Consider the following 21,540-nt stretch of genomic DNA (forward strand, 5'->3'; position numbering starts at 1 on the left):
ATATTTTAAATATATATTTAAAAATACACATACTGTCAATTTTGCCGCTAGGAAGTTGCAAGATTAGATAAAAAACATATTTTGAGGGTATTTTTGCATTAGAAAGCCACGAAAGTCTATAGAAAAAATATATAAGTGGGATACAAGGGTCCTTTTTGCACTGGAAAACTGTAACATTAAATGCAAATATAGAGAGGGTTTGTGCTGAGGTTTGAAGCAGAAGGCTAAAAAAATTCTACATAAATTTAAATATGTGGAGGGTTTGGGGTCTTTTTTTGTGTTAGGAAGACACAAAAATGTATTAAGAAATAATTATATATGAGGGGTTAGGGGCCTTTTTCACTAGAAAGTTGCAAATTTATATATATATAGTATATATTTTATATATATGTTTAAAATATGAGACAAAAATAACATTAGTATATCATCTAAATATAATATTAATCTAATCATAATATAAATATATTCATTGGGATATGTTGTACAATGAGTATATGGCAATAGAGTATAGTATGATAAAATAATAATATAATATAGGATAACGAAAATAACAAAGATATAAGATATAATAAATATGTAACAAGATATAATACAGAAGGATATAGTAGGATAGAATCAAAAAAATATCTGTATTTCAATATTAATATAATATTGTCCAAAGATTACTAAAATAAACAGAATTAATAATATATACTCAAAAAATACTCCCAAAACTCCATATTTTAATCTTTTAAATCCCGTGGAAAAACTTCATATCCTTTTGTCTCTTTTCCCAAGGAGAAGTGGAGCAAAAACTCCCAGCTGGGAGAAGGGTGAGCCCAAGACTGAGCCTTGAGCCCCTAGCTCCCACTGGAGGAGGTGATTTTTGGCCTGGATTTTCCATCATTTTTCTCAAAATTTCTCCTTTAAATCCCTGTGGTAGGGAGAAACTCTGGGGGTTTTGTACATATTTTCCATGTTTTTTCCAAATTTTCAGGTTTTAAGTTTCACCAGTGGGGGGAAAGGTGACGTTTTGGGGTGCATTTTCCATCCCTTAGGAAGGCTTGGAGAGGCTGGGCCCAGGGAAACTCGTGACACACGTGGAACCGGCTGGGAGCCCTTAAATCCCTCTGGAACACTCACTGGAACTGCAATATTTTGGGAAAATTTCCCACAGCTTTTCCACAATTTCCCCTTTAAATAACTGAATTTTTAGGTGAAGGTTGTCCAAATTTTTTTCCAAAATTTCCCTTGGACACCACTGAGGAGAGAAACTGTGACGTTTTGGAGTGGATTTCCCACATCGTTTTCCAAAAATTCCCCTTAGATACTTCCAAGAAGGGTAATTGTGACTTTTGGGGGCAGATTTCCAAAGTTTTGCCCAAATTTCCCTCTTAAGCTCCAATGAGGGGAGGAACTGTGATTTCTGGGGGAGCATTTTCCATCATCTAAGAAAGGTCAGCCCATGGATGAAGGTTTTTTGGGATACACCTGCAGCATTCCAGCAGCTGGAGGTACCGCAGGTGATGTGGGCAGGGCTATAACAACCTCAGCATCCTCTCAAATCCCCAGATCCATCTTGTTTTAAGGAAGAGCCTTTTCTAACAAGTTTAATTCACAATGGAATTTTTTCCCAGGTATTTTTGGGCTCTGATTCCCCGCCCAGGGAGATGTTGGGTTGTTTTCCTCTTCCCGGAACAGCCAGAGAACAAACCAAAAAAATAATAAAATAAAAAGTAATCAAGTCCAGCTCGGCTGGGGCCATCCCAGGGGCAGGAAAATTCCAGAAAGATGGGGAAAAAAGTGTTTATTTCATTTAGGAAACGCAAAAAAACCCCTCCCGGTGCTATTGACGGCGGGATGTGGCTTTGTGGGGGGAACAAAGGGCCGGGAACCCCCGCGGGCAGGAGGAAGAGGAGGAAGAGGAGGAAGAGGAGGAGGAGGAGAAGGAGGTGGAGGAGGATCCATTTTACATCCTTGGGGTTTAATATGCTCGGAGTTGGGATTATTTCGGCTTTTAATATTACTTATTTTTATATTTTTATTTAAATATTCTTTGGGTGTATTGTTATAGGGTTTTTTAGCTTTATATTGTTTTAATCTTACTCTTTTACTTTTAGTAATTTTTAATATTATTTTCATTTTTATTATTTTGTTAATATTCGTTTATTTATCAGCAATTTTATCTTTTTTTCTAAGTTTTTATTAATTAATAATTTTTTCCACTAACTTTTTATTAATTTTTATATTCCTTTACCTTTTATAGTGCTTTTTTATATTCTTTTGGATTTAATTAATAATTTATACTATTTTGTATTTCTATTTTTTATTTTTATATTATTTTATTCCTTTGTCTTCTTATTTTATATATTTCTCACTTTTATATTCTTTTTAATTTCCATTCTCCTCCTGTTTTATCCATTTTCCTACTTTATTTGTTCATTTTTATTTGTAATTAATTTATTTTCACTTTACTCTGCCTTATTTTGGGCTTGTATTATTTTATTCCTTTTTTATTATTTTATATTATTTTTCTTTTTCCTTTAGTTTCTTTTTGCATTCATGCGATTTTTATCCTTTTTTTCCTGGCTTTATTTTCCCATTATTTCACTTTTCTATTCTTTATCTCTTTATTCCCATTTTTACCCTCCTGCATTTATTCCTTTTTCCTTGTTTTTGTTTTTTCCCATTAATTTCATTTCACTTCATTGCCTTTTACACTATTCTACTTCCATAATTTTCCTTCTCTAGTTCTTCATTTTCAGATTATTTATTATCCTTTCCCTTTCATTCTGCCATTAAAACACTAAGTTTTGCCTTTTCCCAAACATTTTAAGGACATCCAGCTTTAAAGGGGCATTTTCCATCAGCCACATCCAATCCAGGACCTTTTGAATTTAATAAAATATGGGGAAAAATCCAGTTAAAAAACCCTTTTCAACCAGTAAATGAAACAGTTCCCAAATAATTAAAATTATCATTAATTGTTGTTGCTATTGTTGTTATTATTCTTATTCTTACTGTTATTGTTGTTGTTACTGTTATTATTATTGTTGCTGTTGTTATTGTTATTACTGAAGAGACGGGATCCCCGGCTGATGGGGACTTGGGGGCTTGGGGGCACAAGAAGAGGATGCTTATTTTAGGCTGGGTTTATCTTTGGGCCAGATGAAAAATTCTGGAGGCTGCAGAGATGGAACTCAGTGGGGACCCCCAAGGGGGGCAGGTCCCTGGAGGACCCCACAGCCATAGCACCCCACTTTGTGAACCTGGAGCACATTTCTTAAACCTGAGGAGGTTTTTTGTCAATAAGGGCTCCTTTTCTGAAACCCGGGGGCTTTTCTTAAACCTGGGGCTCCTTTGTGCGAATCTGGGAGCTTGTTTTTCAAATTTGGAGGCCCTTTTTGCAACCCTGATGTCCATTTTTGCAAATCAGAGACTCCTTTTTCCAAACCTTGAACCCATTTTTGGAATCTGAGGTACCTTTCCTTAAATCTGGGGTAATGTTTCACAGGTTTGGGACCCCCTTTTGCAAACCTGAGACCTCTTTTTGCAAATCTACCACCCCATTGTGCAAACTTGGGGTGCCTTTTCCCAAACATAAAGCCTCCTGCACCCAAACATGAAGAGGCGTCCCTGGTCATGAAAGAAAAGGGGTTTGGGGGCATCTTAACGGATAAAATAGGGATAAAAGTATGTTTAATGCTTTGCTTAAACTCAAAAGGCTGCGACTTCTCGTTATTTCTCTCTAGAAGCTCCAGTTTATCTTGGAAAATTAAAATTTGGATGGATTTTTAGAATTCATTTCTGTTCCTGGAGCTTCTCCCTCATATTTGGGTGGATTTTTAACATTCACTCCAATTCCCGGAAACATTTTCTGATTTCCAGGCAGGAACAAACACTTATTTCCCCTCAAATCTCTTAAAACCAAGCCTAAAAGCTGCATGAGGCTGATTGAGGGCAGTGTTAGGGATAGAGATTCCCATAAATCTGGCTGTGGGATTTGGGGGCACGTGCCCCAGCAGGAAATATTTTCAGGCATCTATAGTTAAATTTCACTGTTTAATTAATAATGGGGCTATTCTTCGTTAGGAGCTGGTGGGGGATTATGCTGGAGGCAGCTGAGGTAGAGGCTGGATTCTCCTTTTCCAAGTCAGCCCCTTTGCTGGGAAAAGGGGTTGTTAATTTATATATTTGTATTTTATAGAAATAGATCTATAACACTCCCCCTCTCTCTCTGTATGTCTATATAAAATATTCATATTAATCAATAAAACAGAATTTATAGATTATATATTATCTTTCTATAATTGTATTAATATAGAAATTATTAGATAAGAACAAAAATTAATTTATATTTTTAAATAGAGAGATTATAAGCATAATTTGCAAACCCTGGGATAGCCCAGCCTGGGGGGTTTAAACCTCCCCTCCACAGGACTATAAAAAGCATAAATACTCTGAAATCCCCCTTTTTTCTTCATTTGAAATATCACAGTGAACCCAGTCCATTGGGCATCTTCCCCCTCCACATATTCCCAGTGCCGAGATGTTAATCCATGCTGAATCGCCTCCCGGAAAACTCTGCCGGGAAGGGTTTAGGAGGAAAAAAGCCCTCAGTGAACACGTTTGCCATGGATTTTCATGCCAAGCCGGATTGGGAGGCGGGTGCTGGGTGTCGCTCCGACCCACATAGAGGATGGACGTGCCATAGGATGGAAGTGGGGGTTTATTTACATTAAATTTCTCCTGCTGGTGCAAAGGGCTGGAAAATCCAACGCGACAGCTCCTCCAGTGTATTGGCCTCTTTCCGACCTGTTGAGCCGAAATAATTCCCAGGGTTTTTGTTTGAGGTTACCCCCGTTATAAAACACAAAGAAGGGAAGGAGGCTGAAAAGGGGGGAATTTGGGGATCTCCAGGGCTTGCGTTGTCGTGTGTTATGGAAATGGCATTTTGGAGAGTGGAATTGAGGTAAATTTAGATTTTCCTAGAATAGAATCCCAGTCTGGTTTGGGTTGGGAGGGACCTTAAAGCCAATCTTGTTCCACTCCCTGCCATGGGCAGGGACACCTTCCACTATCTCAGGCTGCTCCAGCCTGGTCTTGGGTACTTCCAGGAATGGGACAATTTCAGGCAGGATTGGTTCTGTGCAATTGGGAACACCCTCCTCTTCCTCACCACATCCCAGCCCAGCTCCCCCACATCTCCCAACACGTGTTGGCTTGGGAATCTTGGTGACCCCGTCTTGGTCCTCCTGTTTCACTTGACCTGGAGGGTCCCTACTGGTCACAATGTCCCAAGAAAGTGACACCAACCCAAGGCCTGAATGTCTTGACTGGCCATACTGTTAACATCTCGTTCCTTGAGGAGGTCTGGAACCTTCCCTGGTCGTTGGCTTCTCCTGGTCAGAGGAGACAGTCTGGTTGTTATCCCAACTTCTCCTCTCTCATCCCTCTCCCCGGACCAGTGTGGTCCATCAAACCCTACATTACTCACTTCTTGCCCTGGAGAGAGCAGTAAATCCAGGGTGACTCAAAAGGAAGCAAAAACACTCTTTCAAAGGGTGGGAAAAGGAAGAAGCCAAGGGGTAGATAAATAATCACAGGCCAGGAAAGAAAAGAGGGGGGATATGACCCCATGGGATCCATTGTGGGAATAGGATCTCACCTAGAATCACAAGTCCAACCTGTGTGTGAACTGGAGGTGAAGGTCTTGGGGAGGGCAGGGGATGAAGGTCCTGCAAGAGAAGCAAAAATGGTGTGCTGGAGAAGCAGAACCATGAAAAGGAGGAGCTGGAGCAAATGCTGAAGGTAAGGGCAAGTTGGAGATGTCCATTCCTCTGGAACTTTGCACACTCCCGGCTCTTGCTCGCACCCAACGTGAGGAGGGTGGGGAGGCTCTGTGGCCCATGTGGGTTTAATATCAGCCAGAAAGCAAAGCTGGAGGTGAAACCCAAGCAAGACCACATCAGCTCTGGGAAAAGTGAGGGAGAAGAGTTGATGCCAGGGGAACGAAGGCAGCTCTTGGACCCCATTTCCACTGACAAGCAACAAGGAAGGTTAGAGCTGGTGGAAGACTTTGTGTCAGTGACATCAAAGTACCTCAAAACAATCTGCCTGGAGCTGCCCTGTCCCAGCTTCATCCCATGTCAGAGGAGACATGAGAAGAACATCCATGAACCTCTGAGAGGAGAGAGCCTAAACTTTGTGTTTATTTGAGATCAGGTGCATGTGGGGGTGACATCACACATTTTTGCCCCAAAATCGCCAGATTTGCCCCAAAATCGCCAGATGTGCCCCAAAAGCAAGGTGTAATCAGACTGGAGGCAATTCTGGGATTTGGTCACCCTTTCCAAGTCTCAAGATTTGGTCAAAAGAGACCAATTTCCAGCCAATTTCGTCCTCAGGTGCCAACAGCAGCCCGAACAGCCCACTGAGACCAGCTCACATCCCAAACCCCCGTGGCTGCCAGAACCCAGATCCACTCCCTGCCAGTCCAGGTGATGTCGAGCCTGGCTCACTCCCATGGTAAATAAACCTGAGTTCATGCTGTTTGTTTTTCCTTGCTGCCATTCCCAAGATCCAAGCACATCACTTCCAGCGGGTGGTGGGACCATAAAAGGAGTTACCTGAAGAGAAATTCCCAGTAATGGGCCACTCTATCATGTTTGTAACATCTTCATCAGAGCCAGTCTTGGTGTGCAAAGATTTTGGAGGTGATCATATCCAAATTATGGATGGGTGAGTGTGGGGATGGGGCTCTCTGAAAGCAGGATGGCCAAGCAAACTCCAGGGGTGCCTCAAATGGTCCCAATTAATTGTTAATTATCAGCACCACTTCGTCCCTACTCAAGAAAATCGAATTTTTGGAAATTTTCATGGTTTATTGAGGAAAACACCTCCCTGGGAGATTCCCAGGAGTTTGGTAAGGGCCTGGGAAGCAGCTCCAGCAGCACCAAAGCATCATCACATGTCCCAAGCCATGGTAAGGAGTGTGGAGAAGGCACTGGATCACTGCTCACTGCTGCTGTGGAGGGATAAACACCCTGGATGAACAGGAATAACCCACAGATCCATTTGCTTCCCAAAAAAATGCTGATCCACCAAGGATTTTGGGAGTTTACAGCTTTATAGCCTCATCACAAGTATTAGGACTATTTTGCTGTAAGAGGGTGGGGTTTCGCTGCATTTTCTCCTCCTCGGATTGATTTGGAGGACATTCCTGCTGGACAGAAGCAACCCAGATGAGTTACCAGTAATAACATCTTTCCTTCTCCTAAGAGAACTCAAAACACCAGAAGCATGTTCTCCAGGAGTTCTCTCCAAGGGTACAAACCCATGCCAGAGGTTCCCACACATCCACGGATGACTGGACTGGTTGTGGGGTTGGGTGAGTCATCAGCACGGGTGAAAATCTTCTGACCCAACTCCTCTTCCCTTATTTAGGATCACAGGGATGAAATCAAGAGGTTGGGATGGACTGGAAACTTCTCAGACCTGTTGTGCAATGTCTTTTCCAACCCCTCCTTGAGTTTTCATCTCAGTGTCTTGCTCCAAGATTTGGGATTGCAAAGAGGCAGATTTCCAGCAAAAGGCATTTCCATCCCTGATCCACTGCAATTTGGGCCTTGATATATGTACCTTTTTCAGGGGGTGATACTGAACATCCTCCCCAGTGTAATATGGGAACCAAAAATGCCCTCAGATCCTGCTGTAAATAGTGAAAAGGTCCAAAGGAAACTGAAATTCCACCAGTAGAGTAGTCCAGAAAGAGAAAATAACCCAGAAATTTGGACTATTTGCAGCTCTCCAACTCAAATCCATGTAAATTTGTTTAATTGGTGTGGGATTCCTCATCCAACAAGGTCCAGGGTGGGTTTGTGTTGACGTTTTCATGGAATAAACATTGGAAATTAGATGATCTGAGCAGGTGTAGGGGCTGATTTCCTGTCTCTGTATTACAAATCCATGACAGAGGCTGAAAGAAGTATCGAATTCATCCAAAATGGTAAAGATGCAAATAATTTATTTGCATTTTTATTTTTTTACTTTAACTTCTGTTCCACTTCAATGGCGAGCCCATTGTAAACCCATTGTAAGGCTATTACAAGTCTGCCACAAGCCTGTTGCAAACCAGTTGCTAACCCATTGCAAGCCCACTGTAAATCTATCGCAAGGCCATTGGAAGTGCCTTGCAAGCTCACTGCAAGCCCACTGCCCACTGCCTGTTGTAATCTCATTGCAAGACTGTTGCAAGGTTATTGTAAACCTGATACAAGTCCCTTCCAAGCCTGTTGCAAGCCCCCTGTAAATGCATTACAGGCCCATTGTACACCCATTGTAGGCCCTCGCAAACTCATTCCCAGCCCACTTCAAGCCTGTTGCAAGCTTGTTGCAGGCTCCCTGCAATCCCAGCAGCAAGGGAAGGAGGAAGCCTGGAAGCAAGGCTGGGATCAAAGGAACCCTGCTGCTCCCAACCTCCCCCGGCTGATTTCCCAGCCTGGACTCCCCTCCCTTCTGGTTCCAGTTACACAGAGGCTCCAGGGCTTCCGTCACGGCTCCGTCCCGCGTGTCGAGACCACAGCCCCGCACAGCCAGAGCCCTTCGGATCCTCCCCGTGGGGCTGCGGGGATTTTCCACCCTCCCAGGGCTCCAGTGGGATCTTTAATCTCCCACCAGGACAGCTGCTTCTCCTTAAATCACGGGGAGTGAAGCCCAGGGTGGGATAGAGGGATAAACCCTTTCCTGGGATGGACTGAATCCAGAGGCAGCCTTGGGAGAGCAGGAGGCTCCCCAGGATGAGGGACAAATGTCAGGACTGGGATTTGTATTCCTGGGATGTGCCCATGTGGAGAGAAGGCGTTGCAAGCCCATCACAAATCCATTGCAAACCCATTGCAAGCTAACTGCAAACTTCTTGTAAGTCCATTGCAAGCCCATTGCATGCCAGTCACAGGCCTACTGCAAACCCTTTGTAAGCCTATTGCAAGCTCCTTGCAAACCCCTTGCAAGCCCACTGCAAGGCTGTTTCAAGCTCATTGTAAATCCCTTGCAAATCCTTTTTAAGTCCATTGTGAACCTACTGCAAACCTCTTGCAAAACCTGGAGGTCCACTGCAAAGTTGGGAACCTTGAAGTCCATTTCAAACCTCTTGTAAACCCACTGCAAACTCATTGCAAGCCCCTTGCAACCCATTGCAAACCCTGTTGTAAGCTTCTTTTAAGCCTGTCTGGACCCATTGCAAACCCTTTGCAAGCTCATCGCTGTTTCATTGGGGACCTTTGAAGCCCATTTCAAACTGCTTGCAAACCTATTGTAAACTAATTGCAAACCCATTGCAAACCTGTTTCGGTCCCGTTGCAACCCCGTTGTGTAAATCCATCGCAAACCTGTTGCAAGCCTGCTGCAGGCGCAAGTTCATAGTAAGCCAAGCTCTCATCTCTTTTTTCTCGTCTCCCGCTTGCAGAAGCCCCCAGCCCCCGATCTGAATCTCCCGTTACATTTTCTTTAATTGTTTTTTTCCCGCTGGAAGAGCGAGGGGTGGGGGAAGGCAGCGGATCCCATCCCCCTCGCCCCTGTGCGGGGACCAGCCCGGCGCTCCCAGCCCAGCCGGCTCAGCAGAAGCCGCCGGGCTCGTCGGGCCCTTTGGCTTCGTTCGGGCTCATTAACGAAATGCCCGTCTCGCTTTTCCGAGCTGTCAGGGCCCATTACCGTCCGGAGCCCCTCGGCCCCGTCCCGCGGGATGCGAACGGGACGGCAGCCGGGGGATCAAAAGCCACGGGTGTCCCGCTCCAGCGGGGCAGAATAATTTAATAGAGAAGCTGATAATTTATTTTTACAAGGGGTTTTTTCTTGCTGTTACGAGGTTTTTTAATTTTCTTTGCAATTACCAGTCTCGATTCAGCCCGTAAATCTCTCTGCCAGCCCTGTCTGCTCCCATTCCACATTCACCACCAGGAAAACTGGGGTGTTTTTTTTTTTTAATTAAGCTCCAAAATTTTTGGCAAATTCCACTTTTCTCTTTCCAGGGAAATTAAGAGTCACTGGAAAGGCCGGGACGGGCAAGAGGGAGGTGGCGTGATGCCGGTGTGCTACCACTGCTCTCTGCTGGACCCGCTGCATTTCCCGCAGCCAGAGCCAGACACTTCCCGGCTAGACCGGGGGAGGAGGCGGAGGAGGAGGAGGAGGAGGAGGAGGAAGAGGAGGAGGAGACGACAGCAGTGTAGTGTCCAGAGATGCCACCCTCTCCCCGGCATTGCCACCGTCTGCACAGAATTATCAGCCTTTCCCAACACTGCCACCCTCTCCCTGGCGTTGCTACTCCTTCCCTATCATTTCCATCCTCTCCCTAATATTTCCATCCTCTCCCCAGCATTCCCACCTTCTCCTCAGTGCTGACACCTTCTCCTTGGCATTATCACCCTCTCCTCAGCATTCCCATTCTCTCCCCAGCATTCTCATCCTCTCTCCACCGTTCCAACCCTCTCTCCAGTGCTCCCACCTTCTCTCCCGTATTCACACCCTCTCATCAGTGCTGACACCATCTTCTTGGCATTGCCACCTTTTCCTCAACATTCCTACCCTCTCTGCAGTGCTGCCACCTTCTCCCCAGCATCATCACCCTCTCCTCAGCATTCCCATCCTCTCTCTGGGATTCCCACCCCCTCCCCTGCATTCCCACCCTCTCCCTGGTTCCCTGTGTGTTCCCAGGCTCAGACTCCAGTGAGTAAGGTTTATTTTTACTTAGGAAATCCAAGGACTGGACTGGGTGCACTGGGAGCAGGTTCACAGGGTGAGAGAGCCCAGCTCAACTCGGAGCTGGGATTTGTCTGGGAGTCTGGATCCAAGTGAAAATCCCTCAAGAAAAAATCCCTCAAATGCAAATCCCTCATGTCTGTGAGCTCCAGGGCCTCTCTGAGGCCTCAATGGATCCTCAAGGGGTGTTTTGCAGTGCAGCATCCAGGGAGCAACAGGACCTGCAAGGATATTAAATGCACTGATATATAATGCCCCAGCCCTAAATGCCCAAGAGCTAAATGCCCCAACACCAAAAAAACACCAAGCTAAACACCCTGACATTTAATGGCCCAGCCCTAAATACCCACTAAATACCCAAATGCCTCAGTTTTCAATACCCTAACACCTAATACCCCAAAGCTAAACATCCCCATGTTTAATGACCCAAAGCGAAATACTCCAATGTTTAATGCCCTGAAACGAAATACCCCAGAGCTAAACACCCCATGGTTTCATGATCCAACACTAAATATCCCAGAGTTCAGCCCCTATGTTTAATGACCCAAAGCTAAGCATCAGATGTTTAATACCCCTGAGCTAAATTCCCCAGTGTTCAATGCCTAAGTGCCAAATGCCCCAACAATAAATACCCCAGAGCTAAACACCCTCATGTTTAATACCCCAGCCCTAAATACCCTAAGCTAAACACCCTATTTAATGTCCCAGAGTTAAACACTAAAGGTTTAATATCCCAGAGCTGAGTTCTCCAGTGTGTCATGCTCCAGTGTCAAATGCTCCAGTCCCAAATATGGATGGTGCTCAATGCCCCAATAATAAATGCCCCAAAGTTACTTGCCACAATGTTTAGCACCCCAGTGCTCAATGCCTTGATATTAAATACCCCAGAGCTAAATTCCCCTTTATGTATCAATCTAAATGCCCCAGTGATAAATGAGCTGGTGCTAATTACACTAATTCTTAATGCCTCAGTGCTAAATGCTCCAATATTTCATGCACTGATGTTTAATGTCACAGAGCTAAACACCCTTGTGTTTAATGTCCCAGAGCCAAATTGTTGCCCCAGTGCAACATTCACCAGTGTTTTAAACGTTGAGAGTAAATATCCGAGGATTAAAGACACCAGTGTTAATGACTGATGCTTTTATGCTGCAAGGCTAAACGCTTGGGGCTAAATTCTCCCATTTTAATGCCCCAGAGCTCAATGCCCTATTGCTAATGCCCTAGCCATAAAAGCCACAGTGCTGAATGCTCCCATGCTTAATATTCTAGTGCTAAAAGCCCCAACATCACGTGCACCAGAGGTAAATGGATGATTTATGTGTTGATCAAAATGCCCCAGTGCTCAATATCCCAACCCTAAATGTCCCAGAGCTGATTGTCCTGATGTTTAATGCCCCAGTGCAAAATGCACCAACACTAAAAGTCCCTTCCTTAAATGCCCCAATGTTTCGTGGGTTGATGCTGAATGTCCCAGCCCTAAACACCCCAGAGCTAAACACACCAATGTTTAATGCCCCAACCCTAAACACCCAGAGCTATACATCCTGATATTGGATATACCCCAGAGCTAAATACCCCATTGCCCAAGGTTCCCCGCTGATTTCTGCATAGATGCTGAATGCTCCAACGTGAGAATTCCCCAGTGTAAGATATCCCAGAGCTGAATATCCCGCTGGGAAACACACCAATTCTGAACTCTTTTGCCAAATGCCACCACCCTAAGAGCTCCAGGCACTAAATCCCCCCGCCCCCGACAGTGAATGCATCGACACTAAACCTCCAGAGCTCAGTGCCGTGGTGTTTAATGCCCCAGGGCTCAGTGCCCTGCTGGAAAATGTCCCGATCCTTGGTGCCTTTTTCCTAAATGTCCCGTTGGCAAATTCCCCAAACACTAAATTCCCCAAACACTAAATACCCCAGGGCTAAATACCCAGGAGCTAAATGTCCGGGAGCTTAATGCCCTGGTGCTAAATTCCCGAACACTAATTACCCCGGAGCTCCATGCCCTGATGTTTAATGTGCCAATCCTAAATATCCCAGAGCCAAATGCCCCGATGTCAAATTCCCAAGTCACTAAATTCCCTGGGTGCTTAATGTCCCAATAGTAAATACACCGGAGTTCAATGCCCCAGAGCTCAATGTCCCGATGCCAAATTCCCCAGGAGCTAAATGCCCCAGAGCTCAATGCACTGATGTTTAATGCACCAACACTAAATACCCTGGAGCCAAAAGTGTCGGTGCCAAATTCCCCAGGCACTAAATTCCCTGAATGCTAAATGCCCCAACATTAAATTCCCCGAAGCTAAACGTCCCGGTGTTTAATGCCCCAGAGCTAAATACCCCAACGCTAAATTCCTCAGACACTAAATATTCCAGGATCTAAATTCCCCAGGCACTAAATATTCTAGGCACCAAATTCCCCGGAGCTCAATGCCCCAGAAGCTTTTGGCTCATCCTGCTTTAAACACATCAGTAAAAATATTCCCATCACAACCAAAAGCAGAGGCTCCATTTCGGGATATCCCCCCCATCCCAGAGTTTAATCCATTTTCAAACTAGCTGAACGGGTTTCATTAACCCAGTGATGGTGCAGGTTTAAAGCTCTACAAGGTAGTGGATTCCTAGGGAATTGGCACCCAGTGGAATTCCAGCTGGGAATCCCTGTATGGAATTCGTGTATGGACCACATAGGATAATCATGAGCTGGTCATTTTTAATGCTGATAAATCAAGGATTTTAACTGCAGGGAGGTGAATGGATCCTCCAAAACAGCCGGTGCTGGGGAGGTTGGGGTGGTTTGGGATGGACAGATGGATGGTGGGGCCAGAGCTGACACCAAGTGGATGGAAATTGTAATTCCTGCTCTGGGAGCAGAAAACAGAAGATTAGGGGAAAAAACGAGGGGTAAAAAAGCCAAACAAAACCAAACCAAACCAAACCAAAACAAACAAAAAAAACCCCAAACCAACGCAAAAACAAATCCATGGCAAATAAGTGGAATAAAGACCCAAAGGCAGCTTGGAATATTTATACAACGCTGGTCATGGCTCTTCTGTCCGTTCCTGGCTTGGAATGGGGGTGCTTGGGCTGGGGAGGGGCCCTGGGGGCACAGAGGCTGTGTCTGGGGTCACGGCAGGGACCTCTGCATCCCGGGGTGTGCGTGGAAGGGATGGAGGTGATGGATGGGGGTCCCTTGGTGTCCTGGAGGGACACTGAAATCCTGGACTCTGTTAGGGAAAGGACGTGGTGACACTGGGGAGTGGCACTTGGGGACCAGTCCAGTGCGACCTCCGACACACTGAGATCTGGAGCCCAGACCTCAGAAAAAGTCAGAATTTTGCCCCTCAAAAAGATCTTTGTACCCCAAAAAAGCCTCTTTTTCTTAGAAAGGGCTTCTGCCCCTCAAAAAAAGCCTTTTCTTTCCTCCAAAAGCAGTCTTTTTTCCTCAAAAAAAGGCCTTTCTTTCCAAAAAAAGCCCATTTCCCCCAATGAAAAGCACCTCTTTTTCCTCAAAGCACCAGTTTTATTCCAAAAAGCCCTGTTGCTGTAAAGAGAACTTTTTTCCCAAAAAAATTACTTCTTACCCCAAAGTTTCTTTTTTCTCAAAAAAAAAATTATTTTCACAAAAAAAAAAACACTTTCCCCCCTAGTTTTCCCCATTAAACCCTTTTTTGACTTTATTTTTCTCACCAAAACCCATGTTTTTAGTCTCCAAAAAGTCCTTTTTTTCCAAAAGTAAGTCGGGTTTTAAAACAAACTAACAACTTTTTTCAATAAATGCTTTTTCCCCAAAACCACACTTTCTTTTGCTCAAGAAAAAAGTTTTTTTTTCTTTCAAGAAAAGCGTCTTTTCCAAAAAACCCTCCGTATTTCCAAAAAAAACCCCTTTTTCCCAAACTCATTTTTTCTTGTAGAATGTAGGGAATTTCTTTGTAGAGCTCTGAAGTCCATTTTCTGCCTTGTCTTTTTCCTGTAAATTTTGTTCTTGTAAAAAGCACTTTTTTTACCAGAAAGCCTATATTTATTTCCAATAAAAAGCCCTTTTTTCCCCAAAGCTTTTTCTTAACAAAGCCCACTAAAAAAAAATAAAAATAAAAATAAAAAACCCTTTTTTTCCCCCCAAAAAACGTTTGGCAAATTAAAAAAAAAAAATCCAGAAACTGTCTTTTTATAGAAAATCTTATTTTTTCCTAAAAAAAAAAAAATAAAAAAAATCAAAATAAAAAAACTCCAAACTTTTTTAAGAAAGAAGTATTTTCCCTAAAAGCGCCGGGATTGGTGCGGAGCGGTGCCGGGCAGGCCGGATATGATCCTGCTCCGCTCACATCAGAAAATATCCGGCCCCATTGTTCGGGGGAGCCGCGCCGTGTCCGTGCTTTGTTCCCTCGGGACCCCTTTGGATCCACATAAATATTTGGAGAGCCCGAACGCGCGGGAAGGAGGACGAGGAATTTTTTCTCTCCTCTCCCCCCCCCCCCCGTTTATTTTTTGGGGCCAAATATGACTTTTTGTACCTTCGGACGGAAATTTCCGGCTGGAAACCCAACCCTGCGCCTGGTGGGAGGCTGAATGGTCGCCCCGCTGGGTGCGAACAATATGGATTTGGGATGAAAAGCTTTTCCTGGCCGGTTCCCCGGAGCGATCCGTAATTGCATCCCGCCGTCACCACCGAGGCGCGGTGCCGGAGGGATGCTGCAGGGCAGCGGCGCTCCCGGGGCTCGCTCTGGCATTTCGGGGGGTTCCATGTGCACAGCCAGATCCGGGACGGGGGCGGGATGCGGGACAGGCGGTCCATTCCATCCCATCCCATCCCAAAATATGAGGGATCCAGGGATGAGGGGCGGGACGTGGAATGGGGGACCCATCCACAAACGATAGGGATCCAGGGCCGAGGGGTGGGATGTGAAATGGGGATCCATCCATCCCGAATGGAGCCTCAGCTCCGGAGTGAGGGATGCCAGTATTCCGTGTTCTCCGCGCTGGTTCCCAACCTCTGTCCCAGAGGTGATGTTGTCACCGGACGTGGCAATTTTGGGTTGGAAAGGGCAGGATTTGGGCCATGAGCTGATCTGAGGTGGTCGTCTGGATGGGTGGTGGGGTGGGATCTGGGATCCTACGAGGTCCCTGGAGAAAAGGGAAAAACAAAAAAAAAAAAAAAGGGGGTGGTGCAGAAAGAAAACAAAGAGGGGAAGAGGAAGAAATGGGAAAAAGGAGGGAAAATAATGGGGAAACGAGGGAAAAGGGGGAAAAGCGGGGGATAAAAGGAGGGGGGAAGGGGAGAAAAGAGTTGAAGGAAAGAGGAAAAGAAGGGGGAAAGGGAAAAGAAGGAAAAAAGGGGGGAAATGGGAAAAGTAGGGGACAAGAGGGGAAGACGGGAAAACTGGAAATAAACTGTGGGGAAGGGGAAATAAAGGGAGGAAAATAAGGAGGAAGAGGGGAAGACTAGGGGAAAAGTGGGGGGGGAATGAAAAAAGGGTAAAGGAGATAAAAGGAAGAGGGGTAAAGAGTGAAAAGAGGAAAAATAAGAAAAGAGGAAAAGGGGGACAGAGTAAAAACAAGGCAAAGGGTAAAAAGGGGATGATAAGAAGGAAAATCGGGAGAAAACAGGAAAAACGGGGGAAAGGAGGAAAAAGAGAAGAAAGCAGGGAGCAACAGGGAGAAACAGGAGAAACGGAGGAGACAGGAAAAAAGCAGGGTGAAATAGAGGGGGGAAAAAGGGAAAGGGGGGGAAAGGGGGAAAGGAGGGAAATCCGGAGGGAAATCCGCGGGGAAACAGGGAGAGCAGGGGTTCAGAGGGAAAGCGGGGACGGCGGGATCGGCGGGATGCACTCCCGGTCCTGCCTGAGCCCCGGCGCGGGGCGGCGGCGCCTCCTCCCGGCAGCGGCAGCGCAGTCCCCGAGGGGTCGGGGCGTGCTCAGGGCCCCACAGGCCCCAGCGCCACCCCATAGCCACCCCTGTGTCCCCATAGCACCCAGTGCCTCCATTGGTCCCCACCACTCCCAAAGCCCCCCAGCGCTCCAACAGTTCCCTGTATTCCCCAGTGTCCCTATAGGTCCCCAACGCTCCCACAGTCCCTCCAGATCCTCCAGTGGCACCCCCCACAGCTCTCGAGTGCCCCCACAGGCCCCCAGTATCCCCATAGCCCCCAGTGCCGCCAGTGCCCCCATAACTCCACCCGGTGCCCCCGTAGCTCCCCACAGTACCCCGATATCCCCCCAGTATACCAATAGCCCACCCAGTGACACCTCGGCCCCCAGAACCCTCATAGCCCTCCCCTTCTCCCACGGCCCACCGGTACACCCACAGCCCCTCACTGCCCCCCGATCTCTCCCACTGCCCCCAACAGGCTTCCTCGGGGTCCCCCAGCCATTACATCCTCCCCCCCCCCCAGTGCCCCCTATGGCCCCCTAATTCCTCTTCTTAGCCCATACAGCCCCCTAGCCTGTCCCAGTGTCCCCTCACATCCCTCACAGCCCCCACAGTACCCTCACGGCTCTCTAATAGGCCTTAGAGCCTCCCCGACTGTTCATTGTGTCCCCCATATTCCCCCTCCAGTCTCCCCAGGATTCCACACAGCTCCTCCAACGTCCCCAGTGCGGGCAGCGGATACTGTTCTTGCACAGCTGGGTGGGCCGGGGGCACCCCAAGTGTCCTCAGCGGGGACGAACCCTCGGGTCGGAAGGGCTTTGGTGGCCACGAGTGACCCACGGGTAAGCCACAATCCCCGTGGTGATCCCCGAAAGCACGGGCACCCCCGCCACCGCATCCCAGCGGTCCCCACCCTAAGCGTGCCCGGAGTGACACAGGAAACACCGGGAATCGGTGCCACCCCCTCCCTGCTGCAGCATCCCGTCGGTAAAGACCCTGAACATCTCCGGGAATGTCCCCGCTAGCCCCGATAGCTCTGGAAGCGGCGCTACCCACACGTTTCTCCTGCCGGTACCGCCCGGCTGACCTTGGGAAACACCGGGGACGGGTGTCACCACCGGCCCGACAAGTCATCCGGCCGGTATATACCCTCATTATTCCCGGGTCACCCCCCGGGGGAGGCGGGGGCCATCATCCCGCCAGTGCAGCATCCCGCCGGTGCCGGTCCTAGGGCACCCCCGAGGTGACTCCTAGCGACCCCAAGCAGCAGCGGGGACCCGTGCCCCGCCGCGGCATCCCGCCCATCCCGGCCCCAGCATCCCGGGGTGATTCCTGGAAACACCGGGGACCAGTGCCACCATTCATTCCCACGCTGTGGCATCCCGCCACTACAGACCCTCAGCATCCCCCGGGTGACTTGGCATGACACCAGGGACAGGTCATCGTTGCCTTCCCCCGGTATCGACTCTCAGTATCCCCAGGGTGATCCCGGGTGATCCCCGGCGACGGCAGGAACCGGTGCCACCATTGCCAGGCTGCAGCATCCCGCCCTGGGCAGCCCGGGGGTGACTCCGAGCGACCCCATGCAGCAGCAGCGACCGGTGCCACCAACTTCACGCTGCGTCTTCTTGCCCGAACCGGTCCTCAGCATCCTCGGTGATGCCCTGAGTGACCCCCGGTAACGGCAGGGACCGGTGCCACCATCCCCAGGCTGCAGCGTCCCGCCGGGCCTGACTCTGGGCAGCCCCGGGATGACTCCTGGAATCACGGGGGACCGGATCTCCGCCGTCCCCCGCCTCCCCCCCACGCCGGTCTCGGCCACCTCCCCTCGGGCGCACACGCACCCCCTCCTCTCGCCGTTGCCATGGCACCGCTCACCCCCCCGGGTTGCCATGGCGAGCGCGAGCAGCGGGCGCGCGGCGCGGTGGGCGGGGCACACGGGGCGGGCGGGGCGGCGATTGGCCGGGCGGCCCCACGTGACGCGCGCAGGAATGCAAATGAGCGATGGCCTCGCGCCGCCGCCGCGCCGCCGCCTGAGGGAGGGAGGAGGGAGCGGGCCCGGCCCGGCCCCGCCGGGACCCCCGCACCCCCCGCTCCAGGACCCCCTGGCGCCCCCCGGGCCATGGCACCGCCCGCCCGCCGCCGCCGTCTCGCTCGGCCCGGCCCCCAGGGACCGCGCGGTCCGCCGCTACCGGGCCCCGGCGGGTTTGTCTGGGGCGGGGGGGGGGCGGGGGGCCGAGGGGGGGGATAGGCGGCGCATGCGCACCCACCGTGCCTCAGTTTCCCCATGTGGGTCCGTGGCCCCCGCCGCTCCCCGCCCCCTTTGGGGCCCCTACTTCTCACCCCTTAGCCGTGTCTCTCTCCCTTCCTTTTCTCCTGCGCCCCCTCCTCTGGTTCTAGACTCCGTTATTATTATTACTATTGCCGGCCACCCACTATCATATTTCAGTACTCCCATGTTATCTCTGACCTCCTATACTGTATCTGACCCCCTTGTCTTCTGTCTCACCCCTTGGCATCATATCCCACTCACCATCTTCCACCCTCTTTTCTGATTTTGCGCTGTTATTATTACTCCCACCCCTCACCATCATGTTCCAGTCCCTACTATTATATGACTCCCCCTATACTACATCTGACCCCCTCTTTTCTATCCAATCCCCACTAGTGTTTTCCACCCATCACCATCATCTTGCATCCCCCTTATTTTGCATCCACTTATCATTCCCTATGTCATATCCTGCATCTCTTTATTATTATTGCTCACCCCAATCATATTCCAGTGCCTGCTGTTATCTCTGATCCCCTATATTGTATCTGACTCCCCAGTGTTATATCTGATCTTCCTCACTTCTATCCAGCCCTTTCATTAGTGTTTTCCCCTCTTTCCCGTTATCTTCCACCCATCCTCTGCTTTTGCTTCATTATTATTATTGCCACCCCATCATAACTTTTCCAATCCCTACTCTTATCTGACCTCCCTCTCTTCTATCCCACCTTCCCACCATATCCCACCCTTCACCAGCATCTTGCATCCCCCCTTATTCTGAAGCCCCATATTATTCCCCCCATATTGCTCCATACTGCTGCTTACTCTCCCATCTTCCCCCTCTATATCCCATATTGCCCCCACAACCTTTCTGTATCCCCATTCCATCCCATTCCTCCAAGATTTCCCTACCCCCTCATCTTTCTGCCACCCCCATTTTGGGCTCAGCTCAGGGAATTCCAGTTCCCCAGCTCTTCCTGTCCTGGCTGCGGGACCCCCGCCACGATCCCCCACCCCAGTGGGTCCCAGTAGCACTCGAAATCTTCCCTTTTTTATTATTCTGGGCGGGTGTAATGGTTTGGGGGAGCTTGGAGCAGGTTTCTTCACCTCTGGATCAAAAGTGAGGTATCTCCATCTGACACCCCAAATTACCTGGTGGGGTTTGATGTGGATGAAGACAGGGGGCTTGGGCCCACAGTGGGTGGGAGCTGCTGGGGGCTTCCTCGGCTGTGCCCACCCCTGTGGGATTGGCTCCAGATGGGCCTGGTGTGATCCCTGCGTGTCAGTCACTGTGGTAACCCCATGTCAACTCAATGCCACCCGAGGGGGAAAAAAACAGGTCCATGGCTGTTTGGTAGGAAAGGTGATGCCTAAAATCTCTCCAGCTGATGGTGGGCACGTGCTGTGGATGCAGACCGGAGAGTGGGAAGTGTCACAGGCCACATGTACTGCCACTACTACAAACACATGGATGTCCCACCCTGTGCTTTGCAGCAGTGGCATCTGGGGGGACAAAGACCCATGGGCTACATGAGGCCAAGACATCACTGCTGCCACATCTTTCATCTCTCATGTGCCACCCCACTGGGTGGCCTGGTGGGGTCATGCTGTGGCATGGCCACCAAGGCCACCATCAGTGGTCCATAGTCTGCAGTGTCCCACACTGTTGTCCCCGGTCCTACTGTGGTGGCACTGCAGGGACTCATATGAGTGACATGGGTGGAATGCAGTGGCCATGGATGGTTGTTGGTGACCATGGAGCCTCATGGCCACCACAGTGGCTATGGTGACAGAGGTGCCACCCACAAATCCCCCTCTCTGGCCCCCACAGCTCTGTCCCCATCCTCCTCCTGTCCTTCTGTCATGCTGTCCATCCCCCTCCTGCCATTCATTCATCCCTCTTCTTCCTTCCATCTGCCTTTCCCGTCATCCGTTTCCTCTGTCCATTCCTCCTTTCATCACTCCATCCCTCTCCAATGTCCATCCAGCCTTTCTTCCATCCCTTCCTCCCTTTTATGTCTTTTCATCTGTCCATACTTCCTCCTGTCTGGTCTGTTCTTCCCTCCATCCCTTGGTCCCTCACTTTCCTGCTTTTTTTCAGCATTTCCTTCTATCCTTGGATCCTTTCCTTATTCTATCCTATCTTATCCAATCCATTCATCATTTCTTCCTTTCATTCTTAGAGCTGTCATTCCTTCTGTCTGTCCTCTTGTCCATCCTTCCTTCCATTCTTGATCCCTCCTTCCTTCTGTCTTTCCTGTTCTTCTTGTCTCTTCTTCTTTACTCACTGCTATCTGTCCTTAAATCCATCCTTCTTTCCCTCCCTCCTCCCATCCATTTTCCTTTCTGCCCATCCATCCTTCCATTTGTCCCTCCCTTTCCATCTGTCCTTCTGTCCATCCCTTTCCTTCTCCTATTTGTCATTCTCTCTGTCCTTCCATCCTTCATCCCATTCCTGCTTCCACCTGTCCTTCTGTCTGCCCTTTCCTAGTTCCATAACTCCCTTGGTTTCTCTCTTTCCTTCCTCCCTTTCCCTCATTGCCTTCTCTTTGTCCATGTGTCTCTTTCCTACTTCACTCCTTCCCTCCTTTTGTCTGTCCACCTCTTCATCCCTCTCTTCCTCCAGTCCATCCTTCTCTCCATCCCTGTCTCCTCACCTCCAACTC

This window comes from Pseudopodoces humilis, chromosome 24 (genome assembly GCF_049639895.1).
Source record: "Pseudopodoces humilis isolate 2021_Gansu_Grassland_sample_001 chromosome 24, ASM4963989v1, whole genome shotgun sequence".
Lineage (NCBI taxonomy): Eukaryota > Metazoa > Chordata > Aves > Passeriformes > Paridae > Pseudopodoces > Pseudopodoces humilis.